This window comes from Dryobates pubescens, chromosome 8, assembly GCF_014839835.1.
Source record: "Dryobates pubescens isolate bDryPub1 chromosome 8, bDryPub1.pri, whole genome shotgun sequence".
Taxonomy (NCBI): Eukaryota; Metazoa; Chordata; class Aves; order Piciformes; family Picidae; genus Dryobates; species Dryobates pubescens.
In genome coordinates, this window is record NC_071619.1 from 34,107,042 (window position 1) to 34,123,236 (window position 16,195).

The window sequence follows — 16,195 nt, forward strand, 5'->3', positions numbered from 1 at the left end:
GAATCAGATACAGTAGAAAATCTTTAGTTAACTAAACATTTCAAGAAAAAACAATGACAACAAATAAATCCAACTCTATTTCTCCTCTACATGCCATCCAGCTTGCCTTTTCTCCCTCTCTCTGTCCCCAAAGAGCAAAAACCTATTCTACAATGCCTTCTGAAAGCTGTCTGCCTGCTCTCCTCACTGCCCACCTACCGTAGGGAGCAGCTCCTCCCACCTGCACATAAAAGCCAAGTGCATGCTACCAGCAGCAGATCAGAGCACTTTCTCAGTCCTCCACTGTTTTGAGCCAGTGATCTTCTCTCCTTGGATCTTGTATACTCAAGGTAAGATTACTGCTACTTTAGGTTTCTGTTCTAACCAGCTTTTGTGAGGAAGTCTGAATGTGAACTCTAGCACTGCCTTGCTGGGTGGTGCTGGCTTTTTTTTTTTTTTTTCAGATGTAGTGTCATCTGACATTTAAGTTAGTAACAGCCTGTTGTTTAGCAATGAAATAAAAACAGATCTCACTGGGAAACACTGTGTGGCTGGGAAAGGTCTTCTCTCCCTTTCTGGTTAATTTGGAAGAGATTAGTATCCCCAGAACAATTCTAACAATTCATTATCTCTCTTAGTAGCCTTTCTCTCAGACCAAAGTTATCAAGAAAACTGCACTCTGAAGCTTCCTTAAATTGTTTGAATGGGGAAAAAAAAAAGAAAAAGAGGCAAGCTTAGTCCTAATTTAAGGAAGGAATTGGTTTTTATTACTGTTATTTACTAGCCAAGTTGAGCCAATCTTGGGACTGAAGTGCATCTTCACAGGTTTCACTGCCTTTAAAAAAAGTGTGATGGAACTTAAGCCCTCACAGTGGCACAGTAATAAGGCTGATGAAATTCACTATCTGCTACCAAATAAAGTACACATTTCACAAAGTTCTATCTCTTCAAGCAACAGACCTTGTGTCTATGAAATTTCTAGATCAACTTGAATTATAGTTTGTCTACAGTTTGCCTACATAGGCATTTCTAATGTTAGCTGAAGGAATACTTCAGTGCCTCAGAGAGGGCTACTGGACAGCTGAGACATTAAAAAGTTGATTCAAAACTGTATTTGCACTCCCCTCTATTCTTCTATCTATCCTCAGAGAGGTGAATTTATTAGTGACTAGTACCAGTTTCACACGTTGTGTGAGTCAGTGCACTTTTAACACACAGTCACCTGTTTAAAGAAATTCCATTACAGAAATCCTAATCCTAGAATGCCTCTCTCCAGTGCTCAGAGAGGAGGGACAGCATGAACTGCCAAAAGCAAGCAGTGAGTGCACTCTGTAAACTGTATTCTATGTAATACATTCTGCACTTAAAGAGTGGTATTTTCTTCTTGATAGCCAAACAATCCTCTTCCTATTCTTTCCCCATGTAATTTTTTTTTTCCTAAAGACGAATTATGTCCACATACAGCTGTACCCAGATTAGCTGCAACATTTTGTGCTGCACTACTGTATGACAACAGCAGAATGCTGCTCACAGTGCCCTTTGCTGCATACCGCATCTATTTTTCTGTATTTTGTATGTTATCTATTCTAACTAATGGGAAAAAGTAAACTGCCTTCAGCTATTTGCCTGGAAGATTACATAAGCATCTTCTAAAAACAAACAAACAAAACCCAACCCTCAAACAAATAGAACTATGGGGTTTTTTTTAAAGTACAGTGTTTTCTATAGCAGGCTCACAGTAAAACTTTTTGCACCCAGGTAATCCATATAAAGTGCCCACAGAAGACAGGAATGCCCAGTGTTCACCACATAACTGGCATTCTATCCCTGAGCTACACAATTTTATTCCCTAGTCAACATCTGATTTTTATAGCAAATCCCCTGCCCTCTCCAAAAAAACTTCCCTCTTGTAAAGCACAGATATGTGATTTGACTGCAATGCATAAAGCCTTGTTGTTCACACAGAGTTTTAATCTTGTCAGATAAATCAAAGCTTCTAACAGCAATTTTCAGGGATAAGACAAATGTAAATGCATTTGCCACAGGAAATGTGTATATAGCAAAATACTTTTTATTGAAGCCTGCTGTGAAATGTCATGTTTTGGCATTTGAAAATGGATTGCAGGACATATTAAGAAAACTCTATTCAACGGAATGCCTCTAATGTAGATCAGAATCTCCTCTGAGCAATTTCTCTCTTAGGCTGAGTAGATAATTCGGCTTAGCATCACTTTGCAGCAGGGGATGAAGCGAAACTGCACCTGGCAGGTCTCCAAGAGAACTTAGATGTCTAGGAACATACTGACTGACTTCTGTGCTGACCTGAAACTCCTTTTTATAAGATCAAAGCATACTGATACTAAGATAAAAATACTGTAGTTTAAAAATAGTGCTACAACCACAGTTGAAAAATTGTAAATTAATGGTGGAACCAGGAATTCACATCTTTTGTAATGGACCACAATGGTTTAAAATAACAAAGTTAAAGAGACTATACGAATGGTTCAGCCAAAGACGAGTTAAGTGTTAAGCAGGAATGGTCAGCCATTTCTCCTGGTGGTTGTGCTTAGGTTTTTAGGTGCTCCTGTAGGGCACTAATGCCCACTTAAGCCACTAGCATAACTCCTACTGCTGTCAAAAGTGTTTGGCTAATACCCAGAAACACAGGATAAACATACCACTGTCTGCCTTTCTGTGCACAGGCCTGCCACTACCACTGCCTGAGAGACATTCTGATTGGCATGAATTCATTTTCACCACCTCTCTGTGAGGCAAAGATATGTTGTCCTCTGGCCATGCTGATACTAAATATATGGAGTGTTTTGCTTATGATCTTAGTGAAAATTCATGGTACTGAGTCAGAATTAGCTCTTCTTTAGCCAGTGTAGCTGGCTTTAATCCCATGCTTCATTTTGTATTCAGACTCATGAAGTCCACCCCTTTGCAGCTTATCTGTCTTTGAACAAGTCATTAGGGCTGAACAGGGAGAATTCCAGTGACAGATTTTTGGAGAGGTAATTTACTCCTAACACTTTTGAACTTCCTGTGAAACTCTTTACAACCCCCTTAACAGACTTTCCGGATCATTCTTGGAGGGGGTAAATAAACAAATAACCAAAAGACCACCTCTTTCTTACCCTGTGTGGTTAAAGGAGGCCAGCCCACTCTTGGCAGGATATCCAGTGCCACTGACCAGAAGTGATGGGCAGTATGTCCCATATCTAGAGCAATTGCCCTAGCAATGGAGGCCTTGTCTTTATTTTTATTTAATATAAAATTACTAGTGAGAATTGCTCATTGAGAAAATAGTGGGTGTGTCATACTTCCATAAGCACAGCTATAAGGCAGAATTTTCTCCCCATTTATTCTGTGTCTTGCCATATACATCAAGGGAAGAAAGATTAAGTCTTATTCCTAAATCTTACATATATTTCTATATTTTCCCCATACTTTTTTCATCTCCTGGTTATTCAAAGCTGTGGGGTTTATTTTCTTTCTACAGGCCAATAATTCTTCATTTTCACTCATGTCATATTTCTAAAAGAGCAGTGGTTCAATGGAGTTATTGTAGTAAGGAATAAGAAAAGACCAAAAAGTATAGTTTGATTGTTGTCTCTGGTTTAACTGTACCAAATCTCTGTGTTTAACAGTACCAAACATCTATGATTAACTGTATAAAAGAATCTTATTTTACCACTTACACTTTCCAGAGTTTTGTGTAAGTGCTGTTGCCTTTTTGTGGCTTTCACTCCAGAAAGTGACATCTATTCTTTGTGCTAATAGAATTCTCCTTCAGCAAAAGTTGTGGAGCTTTGTGTGTTTAAAAAGATAATGATGAGTCCTGATTCTAAAGCCTTTTGTGAGTCTTGTGCAATAACTGTGCCTATTCTCTGCACACATCAGTAAACAATTGTGCTTGGTCTCCCTGAACTCCTGAAATGTTGGATGTGTTTCTGTAATTGTCTTGATGTGTAATGAATTTAATGTCTTATAATTGCACTGCAGGGGATTAATACCACTATGTAGTCTAGGGACATCTTTTGATCATTAAAACTTCTTCATGCCAGTCCATATATTATAGCAAAAGCGAGATGAATGTAAGTCTGTTTCTTCTTGAATGGCAGGTGAAACTGCTGAGGGGTGCCGTGTAATGGATCCTTTTTCAAAAGGGAGTGAGAATCAGTGCCCTCTCTTGGTTAGAAAAAAACACATAAAGCAGCCCTATGAGAGTGTTTGTCAGGTCCCTCTGCTGGCTACAAAGCCCACAGCCAGATGAGCAGCTGTGTTTGCGGAGGCGAAGGTCTCAAGTTCTATTCCCAGTGCTGCATGCATGTGGTAAACTGATGACTGTGGTGTCTGTGAACGTCTGTGGACATCATTCTTTAAAGGGTCTCATCAACAACTACACTGAGTTCAACATGAGGGCACTCAAAAATAATATGGAGTTCCTGGGAGGTAAGAAACTTTCCACTGAGGATTTGAGAAGCATGTTAGCAGCTATGCCATTCATAATACTGTGCAGCTAGAGCATCCTTCTGTTATATGTTATGTGCACACCTTCCTTTTTCCATCTCTCCAGTAAAAGAGAGTGTGTGTGTGTGTGTGTGTGTGTGTGTGTGTTCACTGCACTCAGTTCAGAGACATCTGGCCAGCTACTACAAATATTCTTGGCAATCCCAAATTGTAACACTTCAGAATGTCAGCTGCTGAGGACTCTGTACTTGCTAAAAAAAAAAAGTTAATGGTACCAACCTAAAAAGAAATCCCCACAAACCAACCAAACAAAAAGAACCTAACTAGTTCTTTACCATTCTTGTAGATAAAGGCCCATATAGTCTGGTTATGCAACTGGATACACAGGTCAGACAATTTATGCAGTCACTCTGAAATGAAGTTGAGAGTTTCTATTTGAAATAAATATCCATAGCACTAAAACATAGGAACTCCTGGGATGGATATGACAGTTCACTCCAGCTCCTAATCATCTATTACAGCAATATACAGGACACACATAACCTACTCTATTAAAGGGAGAAGGAGTCAAAACTAAAAGCTTGACATACTTAGTATCAAAGGTACATTAAAAGCCAGATTTTTGAAACATCTGCAGCATGTGTTTCCTGCTAACTAAAACAGCAGCCACTCTTTCCAGGGCAACATAATGCTGCATTCTTCTCTCTGAAAAGAAAGGAGGAAGTGGACAGTAGCAAACTGTAGTCTTGCATAGGAAACTTGAAGAAAAGCAGCTGACCATTTTTGCAACTGAAAATTCCAGAGAGCAAGGAAAGTTTCTAACAAAACACAGTATTATGACGTGAAACAACACCACCCATATACATGCATATATATATAATACACTACAGTCCCTGGAATGGAGATGCTTATGTTGCCTTTTGCTTACTTGACATAATTTTCGAAGGGAGAGAATGAAAGATGGCACAGCCCCAGGCACATTCAAACCAAATACAATCGACTTACCACCGAAGGAATCTGGCAGTCAAGTCTGCTTATGCCAGCACAAGACTTACCTCTGTTCTGCCTTTTCATTCTTCTTACCATGTGTGGAGCTCTGGTGAATGTAGAGTATCAGAACAAGGGTCTTTTATGTGGCTCAGAGACGAAAATTTCTCTTTCAGCTTGCCTTAAAAAAAAAAGAAAGAAAGAAAGAAAAGTCCATCTATTTCCCAGTATGTCTTTGTAAATGAATTAGGTGCTCTCAGTCCAGCTTTCAGCTGATGGACATTAACAGGAAACACATAGCTGGACCCATGCTGGCAAATCTCAGCAAAAAGCCAAGAGGTAGTTGATTTAGGTGAAAGCTGAGCAATAAAAGCAGGGTTGTGAGGAAAGTTTGTTGCCAGCATTGATATCTCTGTCACCTGCTCTACAGATAAAAGGCAAGTAAGTGAGGAGTACTTAAGCAAGTGCATCCCACAAGCACTAGCATTCACTCAAAAGGTACTTTAGAAAATGAAAGGGGGAAAAAACAACACTCAGTACTTATTTCCTTTCAGTCAGTGGCTTGAATTGAATTTACCATAGTAGCACATCACATTGTTTGCTGCAGAAAAATGCAAAGCTTAGGCCTCTAGGAGCATGTCTCTTGTGCTTTACTGGTTCCAAAAATGTCAGTGCTTGTCAAAGCGTTTTTGACATAAACCCAAAACCATGTTAATAAAGTGAACTTTCCAAGACAATGCTGGCCAAAACTGATTCTTAGATTTCTTTGCAGTAATAAACTGCGCCTGTGGCTGCTGAGTTGATAGGGAGAAGGATTTAAAGGGCCAAACCCAAGTTCTGGTTAAGTCAGAGTGAAAAAACAGAGCTCTCATAGCGCAAGCCTTCCAATGAACGGAGAGACTTTTGCTGAGGGTCGGCAGAGCTTAGCAAAATCCATCTGTGCTTTCAAAACCATCTGCAATTGAATGCATTCTGAGGCTGGAATACTTGTTGGATATGTAATTTGTGATATGCTGCTCTAGATGACTGGCCAAGACTTGGTACTTTAATGCAGAATTCACGAGCTGAGTGTCAGTTCACAGGAGCTACCCTCCCTAGCTGTTAAGCAGTAATTCCCTACAGGAATTAACAAGGCAGCAACTGAAAGGATCCTTTCCCAGCCTATCCCAGCCTTCCAGATGAATAACTCCAAAAATATGCTCCAGTGAAGGATGAAGGTGTTCATAGTGAACTGAATTCCTACTGTGCACAAAAGTTACATGCAAGTCTGGGCAGCAAGATCTCCCAACTAATATATGTTGCATATGCATATAGGGGCAGAAATGGCAGCAGTTTGTGTCTTACCACAGAAGAAAGTGAAGTAGTTTTGTGCCTGTTGCCAGGAATTTCAGCTCTCCTTCTATTCCAACCAGCATAGCTCAGTTGAGGAGGTCTATGCAGTACAGTCCAAGCTGCCACTGCAAGGGTGTTTTCTTAGTTCTTACGCTTAGGAACTCCTACAGACTATTATTATCTTTCAAAGAAGAAGGCAAAACTTCTTACATCAGAGAACATTTTTGGATTATTCCCTAAGCTTGCATTAATAGCCTCAGTTAAAAATATTGTTTGTACTGCCCTGGAAATAAAGAAAACTGTATGTCTGATTCTTGATTAAAGGTTCATTTGCAGCAGTGGTGGTGGGTTTTTTGGTTTGGTTGGTTGGTTTTTAGTTTGGTAACAATAAAAGGCATCTGATAATTTTGTACGTTGTAGTTTAAAGGAAATCCACTCATCTCACCTGTCTTTTGTAATATCACCTGCAATGCATTTTGGTTTTAGATTATTCTTAAGCAACAAGATGCAAGTCAGTATCTAAAATCCAAGCCAGTTTTGGCATGCAGTTCTTGTGGTGCATGTCTGTTCCACAAGCAGGGCAAGATATCTCTTAGATTCAAATTTCAAGCACAAAACCTGTGCTTTTTCACTAAGATCAGAATTCACTTGCGGTTAATACTTCACATGATTCTTTTGAAACACCCTATTTTCAGCATCACATCTGTCACTTATATGCTGAATGCTCTCATGAACACAACACAAAAGGACTGTGCAACAAGCAAAACATTCAATTTGTGACTGCTCAGAGACATTTTCTCTGCTACACATGCTTTCAACTGTCTATTAACTGTTTATCGCATGAAAACAAGTATTTAAAGAATAAGTGAACAGAAACATATTAAATTTTCAGTGCTCCATTAATCAAGCATATTTTGAGAGCTGGAATTTTAGCTTGATTGATGCTCACAACATCCAGCCTTATCCTTCAAAATAACAACCACATCCATGAGACTAAGAGTTCAACTCCCACCAAACCTGAAGCTGAATGAACTTGGTGCTTTCCAGGGGCACTCTGCACCACAAACCTCAGCTCAGGGCACAACCACCCGTCCTTCCCAGCTCCTCCCTCTCTGCCACCAAAGATGGTGGGGAGAAATAGTTTTGCTTGCTCAACTGCTTATAAATCAGTGAGACGTCAAAAAAATATGAAATGTGGTATGAGATACCCAAAAGCTGGCAAGGTAGAATCATAGAATGCATCAGGTTGGAAGGGACCCTCATCTTGTCCAACCCCTCCCTGCAGTGAGAGGAGTCATCTTTAACCAGATCAGGTTGCTCAGGGACCCACCAAATTTGACCATGAATGTCTCCAGGGCTGGGGCCTCCACCACCAGAGTCATTTAGGTTGGAAAAGACCCTTAAAATTGACACCAATAGTTAACCTAGCACTGCCAAGTCCACCACTAAAACACATCCCTAAATCCCCTATCCAGGTGACTCCACCACTTTCCGGGGCAGCCTGTTCCAACCTAATAATACCCCAAAAAATAATACCCAACCTAAATCTCCCCTGGCACAATGTGAGGCTGTTTCCTCTTGCCATATCATAGCAGGAGTTTCTGTCAGCAGATTCAGTTTAGTCACAATTTAGTTCCTGTGTTTTACTTTAAAACAAGCAAACCAACCAACCAACCAAAACAACAACCCCCCCATTTTTATTTCAAAGGCTGTAACAGAAGTGGCTGTTGGGCACCTGCACACAGCACAGTCACACTGCACTCCCTCAGCCACAGGACACCCTTGGGGCTCTGTCCTGCTTGATGGCCATTACCTGCCAGTAAGAGTCACAGCTTGAGCTTGCGGCAGCCCTGAAGGAAGGCGCCATGGCCTGGTGGGGTGGTGACAGCAGGCAGGGCTTGGGCAACTGTGGTGAGGGGCCCCTCACTTTGATTTACCACCTCCTGCCTCATGTTGTGGCTCTGCGGTTCCAGCCTGCTCTGACATTAACACCATTTCTGCCCACAGGCAGTCAGAAAATTGATTTGAAGCCTGTGCCTCCCATTCCCAACTGAGAGGCAAGGGTTGAGGAGAGCAGAAACTCCCCACAGCCTAGTCAGCTGAGGAGCATTTATGGAAACACAATGCATTTGAGGTTTCTTGGTTTTCAGAGATACAGCCTAGGGGCATTGCTTCTGCATGCCAGCCTTCAGTGCCCCTTTGAGAAGGATCTGAGTAGCATTAACTTGCACAGATGTAGACAGTCCTGGAAGGCCAAAAATAGGGGTGAGAGAGGGTGGGGGAAGGGCAAAAGGGAGAGCTCCACTCTCAGCTGGAAAGAAAACCTCACATCCTGTGTGGGGAGGCTGCTCAGAAAGAGAAGGAAGACTGCTCCAACATGCACCTCAGGAGGTTCAGGACCTTTCAGATTTCCCTATTTAGAGGCAAAATTGAGGCCACCATAAGTTTAAAAATAAAATCTTTTAAAAAACCCCAAACCAACAATGAAAAAAGCCCCACAAACTTCACCTGCAAAACATATTACTGTCTTTGCATATCTAGTATAAGAAGAGTAAGCAGTCTGGTAAAGCTGAAATTCTAAAACCCCAAAGCTCCCTCAAAAGTATCAAATGCTTTTGTGGTATGTGAAAAAAGAAGTACCATGTGAGGAGAGAAAATGATAAATCTATAGTAATGAACAGGCAGGGAGTTCAGAAGGCAGGCAGCTGAATGGTACAGCTTTATCATTTCTTGCCAATATTTTCTCCCTGCTCTGCTTTGTTTAGCACAAAAGCTTTTCAAGGTGAGTGGGTTTGATCTATTTGTTACATCCTCTAGCATGGCAGAGCCTTTACTCATGATCTGTTTTTTAAGACAAAGAGCAGCACCTCCTGAACCTAAGCACTCATAATAGAGCAAAGCTGACTCCTGCTCCAGTCCCTTTAACACATTCTTGCTTACACAGGTGATTGGTGTGTCTGGAAAGATTCAATACTACAAAACCTCCACCTGCCTCTCCTGGCTGCAGAACCATCCAAGGACATCCTATAGAGCATATTAGCAAATTTATCCTTACCAGCACCCTGGCAACATTACTCACATTTTAGAGAAAAATGGAGGCACAGAGAGAGTTGCTGGTGTAGCATTTCAAGACCTTGCTCCTGCCCAGATTTTCAAATGCCTTCCTGTCATGACAGGGGCTAGTTGGAGATCTTGGTTCCCATCTGGGCACCTCAATGAGAACCAGATTTTCTGGAGTGCTCAGCACCCAGTAGCTCTCACAATGGCACAGCCAAATTTTCTGAAAAGATTCTTTGATTGTCTGAACACTGCCTCAGTGGAAGCAGAGAGCTTTTGAAAAATCTCATCCTGTTTGTGGGTCCAGAGTACTTGACAAAATTCTTGCTTAAGTGACCTGGCCAAAGATGCAGACTAAAATTTCAGTGGAACCCACTTTGCCTAATTCCTAGGCCAGTGATTTAACCACAGGCATATCCTTCCATCTTCAGCAAAGAAAGAATAGACACTAGTTGGGGCAGGAATCAGTATGCCAAATTATTGCCAGTACCCATGCCTGCCAGGAAAAAATACCTGGATACTTCTGGGCAAACCAGACAGCCACATTTTGGTACTGAGAAATTATTATTTCTAGTAGTAATGCCAGAGTCTGGCAACCTGGATTATGCTCTTTCCAGATGTACCTAGTTCTTTCTGGGCTAAAACTTTTGTGAATATGCCCTCACACAGGCACACTCTCCCTGCTCTTCAGGAAAAACAGCAGCTATCCAAACACTGTTCTGTCTCCATTATGCTTAGAGAGCCAGGCACGTTTGGGCAAGACAACCCCATTTTGTGTAATGATCAAGAAGCACTGGTCGCGTCAGTGAAGATTCGTGTTCTCATTGAATCTTTCATTCATTTCTGAGCATAAGCAATCACTTAGCTGCAGTTGTGCTAGATGCAGAGGAGGAAACACATGCTATTCTTGGCTGGACTTTACCCCTGTGGAAGAAGCAGCCTCCTTGCAGCAGCCTCTCTAGGCTGCACGATTTAGCTACATTAGAGATTATCCTGAACGCAGAGCAAGAACTGCCTGCAGGTTTGCATGGATGCATGCAAAAACCCCAGCCTGGATCCTGTATTTTGTGCTCTGTTTGTGCAGGGAGCGTTTGAAGACAGTTTCCAAAGCCATAAGCCCAAAGATAACTTAAAAATTCCTCTCCAAGCTGACCATATCCATTCAACTGCCCCTCAAGGTTCCGCTGTCCGTGTCACTTAGCATCATCTTGTGAGGCCATATATCACAGGACTCCATGTCAGAGTCCAGCTTTCATTAAGTGTGATGTCTGACCTCTGTCCCTAGGTTTCAGACAACCTCCCAAGTCAAAATCTGATCAGTCTGGTAATAGAAAGATAAAGCACCCAGTCACTAGTGTGTTTGAGGGGAGAACAGATACCACATGATAACTTTTGAATGAAAATGTTTACAGAAAAATAGTTTTGTAAAACAGCTCAGACTAAGCTGTTGCTGAGGATTGGGCTCAAGCTATATAAGCCAAAAAATGCAGCTGTAGCTTTTCTTGCTACAGCTAGAAACAGCTAAGTGTACTGGAAAAAAATCTTTTTTTGGTGGGGAATGGGGAGAGAAGGGGGCAGGGAAAGATACTCCCCTAACAGAGCATTATACCTAGTAGCAAGTGTGAACATTTGTTTTCTGTTCTCCTGGATCTATACCTGTAAAAGCACAAGGAAAGTGATGACTGTGGTTTGTACTTTAATTGTTGAATGAGAATGCTTTCACTTGACTCTGACATCTGCTGCAGTAATTACTCTAATAACAAGTCTAGTCAAAAGCTGGACTTGAGAGCAGTAGCCCAGTCAAATATTGTAGCCTCAGCTCCGCAAACAGAAAAGCTGAAGCAGAAAGGGCTGAGCTTTATTCAGTTAATTGCACATGCAGTAATGTACCTTGAGACCTAAAATGTTAGAACATCACTGGAGAGCTTAAATTATGATTAGCAAATTTGTGGGACCTCATGTTTCTGTCAGCAAATTTGTAATTACAACTTTCCACTTTTTCCATCTTGCAGATCTGTGTTTGTTTACTTTTAATTCTCTTTAGTTCTCTCATCTATTTTTAATGTGTTGAAAGATGTCAGGGCATTTCTGTGGAAAATTTGGGGTCTGCTGAGGGTCCAGGTCATGAAGTCTGCCTTGGGTGGCATCTCCTCAGAACTCAAAAGCTAGCAACAGTTCAAAAAAAGGCCTTAGTTTGGAGAGTAACGAGGTGATCAGGGGACAGCCTGCTGGTAAAGGATTACATGTGACCCTGGAGTGGAGGTATCAGAAAGGACCCAGGAAACCCAGTGAATTTGACAGTCCAGCCTGATCTTCTTTTGAAGCAAAGCAAATGGGCATTCCAGCACTGGCAGGAAAGGGCACCAGCATTAATAAAGATTGACCTTTCTGCACAATTAGCTTACTGTGGAGCCAAGGTCTTCTACTATGAAGCTGTTGTGATTTCCTTCTAGGAAATCAGATACCCTAGCACTAGCTTTTCCGCATGGTTTTAAGTGTAGTTTGGAGCTTGTGTCTTTGGTGTTAACAAGGTAGCATGGAGACATAAAAGGTCAGATACTCAACTCTCATATAATCAGTCTCATTACGAGATATGGTTACTCAGAAAAGGTTATGCTTCTAATTTTGCAGAGATGCACATCAAGAAGTGAGAGATGTTTCTTTTCATAACTAATGCTTGTATTTCCACCAAAGAGCTGTAGTTTTGAATTGACATGGTCAGGGTGGAGGGAGGGGATGCTTAGAAATTCCTACTTATTTCTTTGGGAAATTATTGGAATCAGTTATTAAGTATAATCATGTAAAAGTTGGGGGGCAGAGGGGAGGGGACAGTGTAGAATTAAAAATCCTCTTTCAGGAGAGGAGAGTCAGCATTTCCCAAATCATTCTCCTTGTGCTCATGAAAAGAGTTATTTGAAAACTGCCTGCTGACACAGATCTTGTAAGACCTTGGGCCTCATTCTTAACACACACCAATGTCAAAGGAAACTGCACTTCTGGAAACTACACAACTCAGCCTCCCTAAACAGAGTTTTCCAGCCTTTACAGATTCACCCATGACAAAGCAAAACACACTCCAAGCCTGAGGGAATTCACACAGCTAAAAAAAAAATATCACTTTGAAAGTGCTTAAATGTCATTGTGAGAGTGAAAAGATGAAATATGCAGTATAACATCTCTACAAAACCAGAAGTAGTTATATTATAAATAAACAGAGTTTGCTTGGTATTAGGGACATAGGAAATTCCATTCAAGAACAGACAAATGGCACATCTTGTCTGGTATCCTGCATCTGGCACAGGCCTATAACAGATGCTTAAAATACTTGGCTCTCTTGGTCCCACAGCCTCCCCTGTTCCACCTACCACCAATGGTATCAATTACACAGTTTCCCGAACCGCTGTTAAGAGTCTTTTTCCTGCTCACTTATATAATGTGGGAGGTGGAAGCACAGGCCAGGGGGAATATATATTGCCCTATGTGATACTACAGTGCTTGGTACCAAATCTGACTGAACTGCAGTTGTGGCAGTTCCAGAACATACATGGTATTGCTGCCTGTGTTGTCTATGCAGGCAAATGAAGCAGCACACAGGTGAGCACTATGCTTGGGCTCCAGAGAGAGATGGAAGCAATCCCCTTCTCACCCTCATTTGCACATAGCCAGCAAGTGTACCTACAACCACCCTATTATAAATCAGCTGCCCTCTTTCTACCAAGGCACTTCCACCTAATTGCTCCCTACTACTCAACAACATGATATATCCTAGTATGGCTTCTTTAATTACTCTTATAATAAGTCTGTCTCATGATGATTGAAAATTAAATGAGTTTGTCTATCAAGCAAAGTTCACTTTTCTCCTTATCCCAGAGGTTATCAAAACACAGTTCATATAATGCACATTCCCAGAAGGTCATATAATGCACGTTCCTCTCTCTAGTTGCCAGGTGCTTTGAGCCATTGTCACCAGTGTGATATGCCTGCATCTGACAAAACTAACTCTGGTACTCTCCATTACTAGAAATGTACTTCCCACAGACCTTGTCCCTTTATTTTCTACAACCTTGTTCATACCCAACATTATGTTCAATGGCACAATTGGTTAAGGGCTCTAAGAGAGACAAATGAAAAATACAAACCTTTACATTGAAAAAAGCCTTTTGCATTAATTACGTTACATCCTCTTGGTGTTCCCCTGTGAAATAACAGGCTTTTAATATGGCTAAAGAGAATTTATGACTCTAGGTAACTACATTGTAAGGTCCTTTCACACACTGTCTTACAGAAGCAACAGAAAGAGCAAGGCAACCACTGATGTCTAAGCTGTATTTGTTAAAAAAATTGAAGGAAAAAAATAATAAGGGGAAACTGAATCCTAGTGGTGTGTCTAGGCTGTTGGACATAGTTGCAGATGTCAGCTTTCTCCATGCTCAAGGATATTCTGATATTGGCTCCATCATACTGAATATGACATTCCACGTCAAAGGTCCAAACCTAGAGCAGGGCTTTGATCTAGCTACCCCAAATTTCTTTCCACAAAGAGCAAGCCTTTTGCTACTACAGTACCTAACAGAAGTTTGCACCCTTCAACATAATCCTGTTAGACCATACATTCAGGGATAGGCAGACTCAATATCCATAGCATCTCTGTGACTTTCATCTGCACTTCTTTCCTGTTGTACAAGAGGAATTGCTTTCAGAATATCCATTTTATTTCAGTCAGCAACAGAAGCAGAGGTTTTTCAAGGCAGACAAATAAGTCAGCCACTTGTTCCAAATAAATGGAAATGGTGTTCCAAGTTTCCTAGACAGCTTTAAAAACTACATGGAGCAGTTCAGCTGCTTAATATTTTGTGTTCTACACCTCACATTTAAGAAGGCACAAAATAATATGCTTTTTATTCCACACATAAATTGGTTCACCCACGAAAGTACAATGCCATCTCATTTTGTCTCTGTCCTCAGCATACACGCTACTCATCTTGCCTGCAGCATTCCCATGAAAAACAGTAGCACTCTTCAGTGCAAAAAGGATCAGCTGAGGTTTCCATACTGCCACAAGAATCATAAAATAAATTATATGAACTAAGTGTCTTAATGTCCATGATTGCATTTCTCCATTTGTTAAATGAGGATGTTAGTATTTTGCTGCCTGAGGAGGAAAGGTGCAGACCTTAATTATATGTAATATATGTATCAGTTACAAAAAGGCATCAGTTATAACTTTAACTGTGCAGTAAAACAGAACTTCTATGTGGATAAATAGTTATAGCAACATATACAAAACTATTAAAGTAACTTCTTTACTGCAAACCTTGCCTTAACAGCAAATATAACTCCTTCCTCCCTCAAGAAAGTCGAATACACTGACTCCTGTCTCTAAGTGTCATGGCAAATTTGTTCTTTTCTAGAGTGTGGTAGTTTTGCTTTGAACTTTTGCTTTTTGGAAAAGGCAGAGTGGAAAAATATTTTCATGGGAGAGGAGTACACATTTCAGAGCTGTTGACTTACTCATTTATGAAGCAGGGGGAAAACTACTTAGATTTTAGGCTTTGGTTAATGCAACTTGATATTTTATGATAAACCAAAGTGTTTTCATGGTACAGTGAAAGGTTTCCATTTTCTCTCTCACTTTCCCAGCTTTTGTTTGTTCAAAACTCCAAACAAGCTTTAAACTGGCTGCCATTAAGGAGATAAAAATTAGCTTTGTGCAAACAGAAATACAGATCCTAATAGACAAAGTAGTCCAGTGAGAAAATAAAAATCACAGTTTACTGTGAATTCTAGAGCTACACATAAGCATAATGTGAGAGTGCAGACAATATTAGTCATAAAAATAAAACAAAATGTGAGCCCTTCAAGGTGTGTTTGTAACCTGAGCAACAGTTTTAAACAATTTCCCTGCGCTGTTTCATGTTTATTTAATGTGTTAACAATTGACTATGTCAAAAAAATGTTAAAGGAAGAAAATAAAATAAACTTTATGTGGCTTATTTATTCAAGTACAGTTAAAAAAAAAAATAAATCTCTGCTCTCCTGCATATTTTGAAGAGTATTAACATTCCTGCTTTCTTTCCTTCTCTTTCTAGAAAGAAAGAAAACACAGATTGTCAGAATCCTTCAAATTTGATACTCAGCACTGTTATGATCTCTTCATTACTGGATGTTGAGTCTGGATATCAGAACCAGGACAGTGAAATACTCTTCTATTAAGCTGAGGTAATTTTCTTCCTAACAATTCAATTGTTAAAAGAGTTACAAAAGATGCCCTCCCACCTTCTTTTCCCTGCCAATAAAAACAGTTCTGGGCAGAACATTATACATACAGCATTAGTTGATGTGGAAGATGTGAGAAATAATCCTTTTG

At 40.5% G+C, this 16,195-nt stretch overlaps 1 protein-coding gene across 2 annotated transcripts in view; it reads left to right on the forward strand.

Moving 5' to 3' along the window:
• The first annotated feature begins 234 nt into the window (after nt 1-234).
• The window catches only part of COL8A1 (collagen type VIII alpha 1 chain), a 96,141-nt gene continuing 80,180 nt past the window's right edge, over nt 235-16,195 (forward strand). For both annotated transcript variants that reach the window (XM_054163845.1, XM_054163846.1), the window contains exons 1-2: nt 235-329; nt 15,918-16,047. The gene's annotated coding sequence lies outside the window, so the exon portion shown is untranslated. The remainder of the gene's footprint in view (nt 330-15,917; nt 16,048-16,195) is intronic.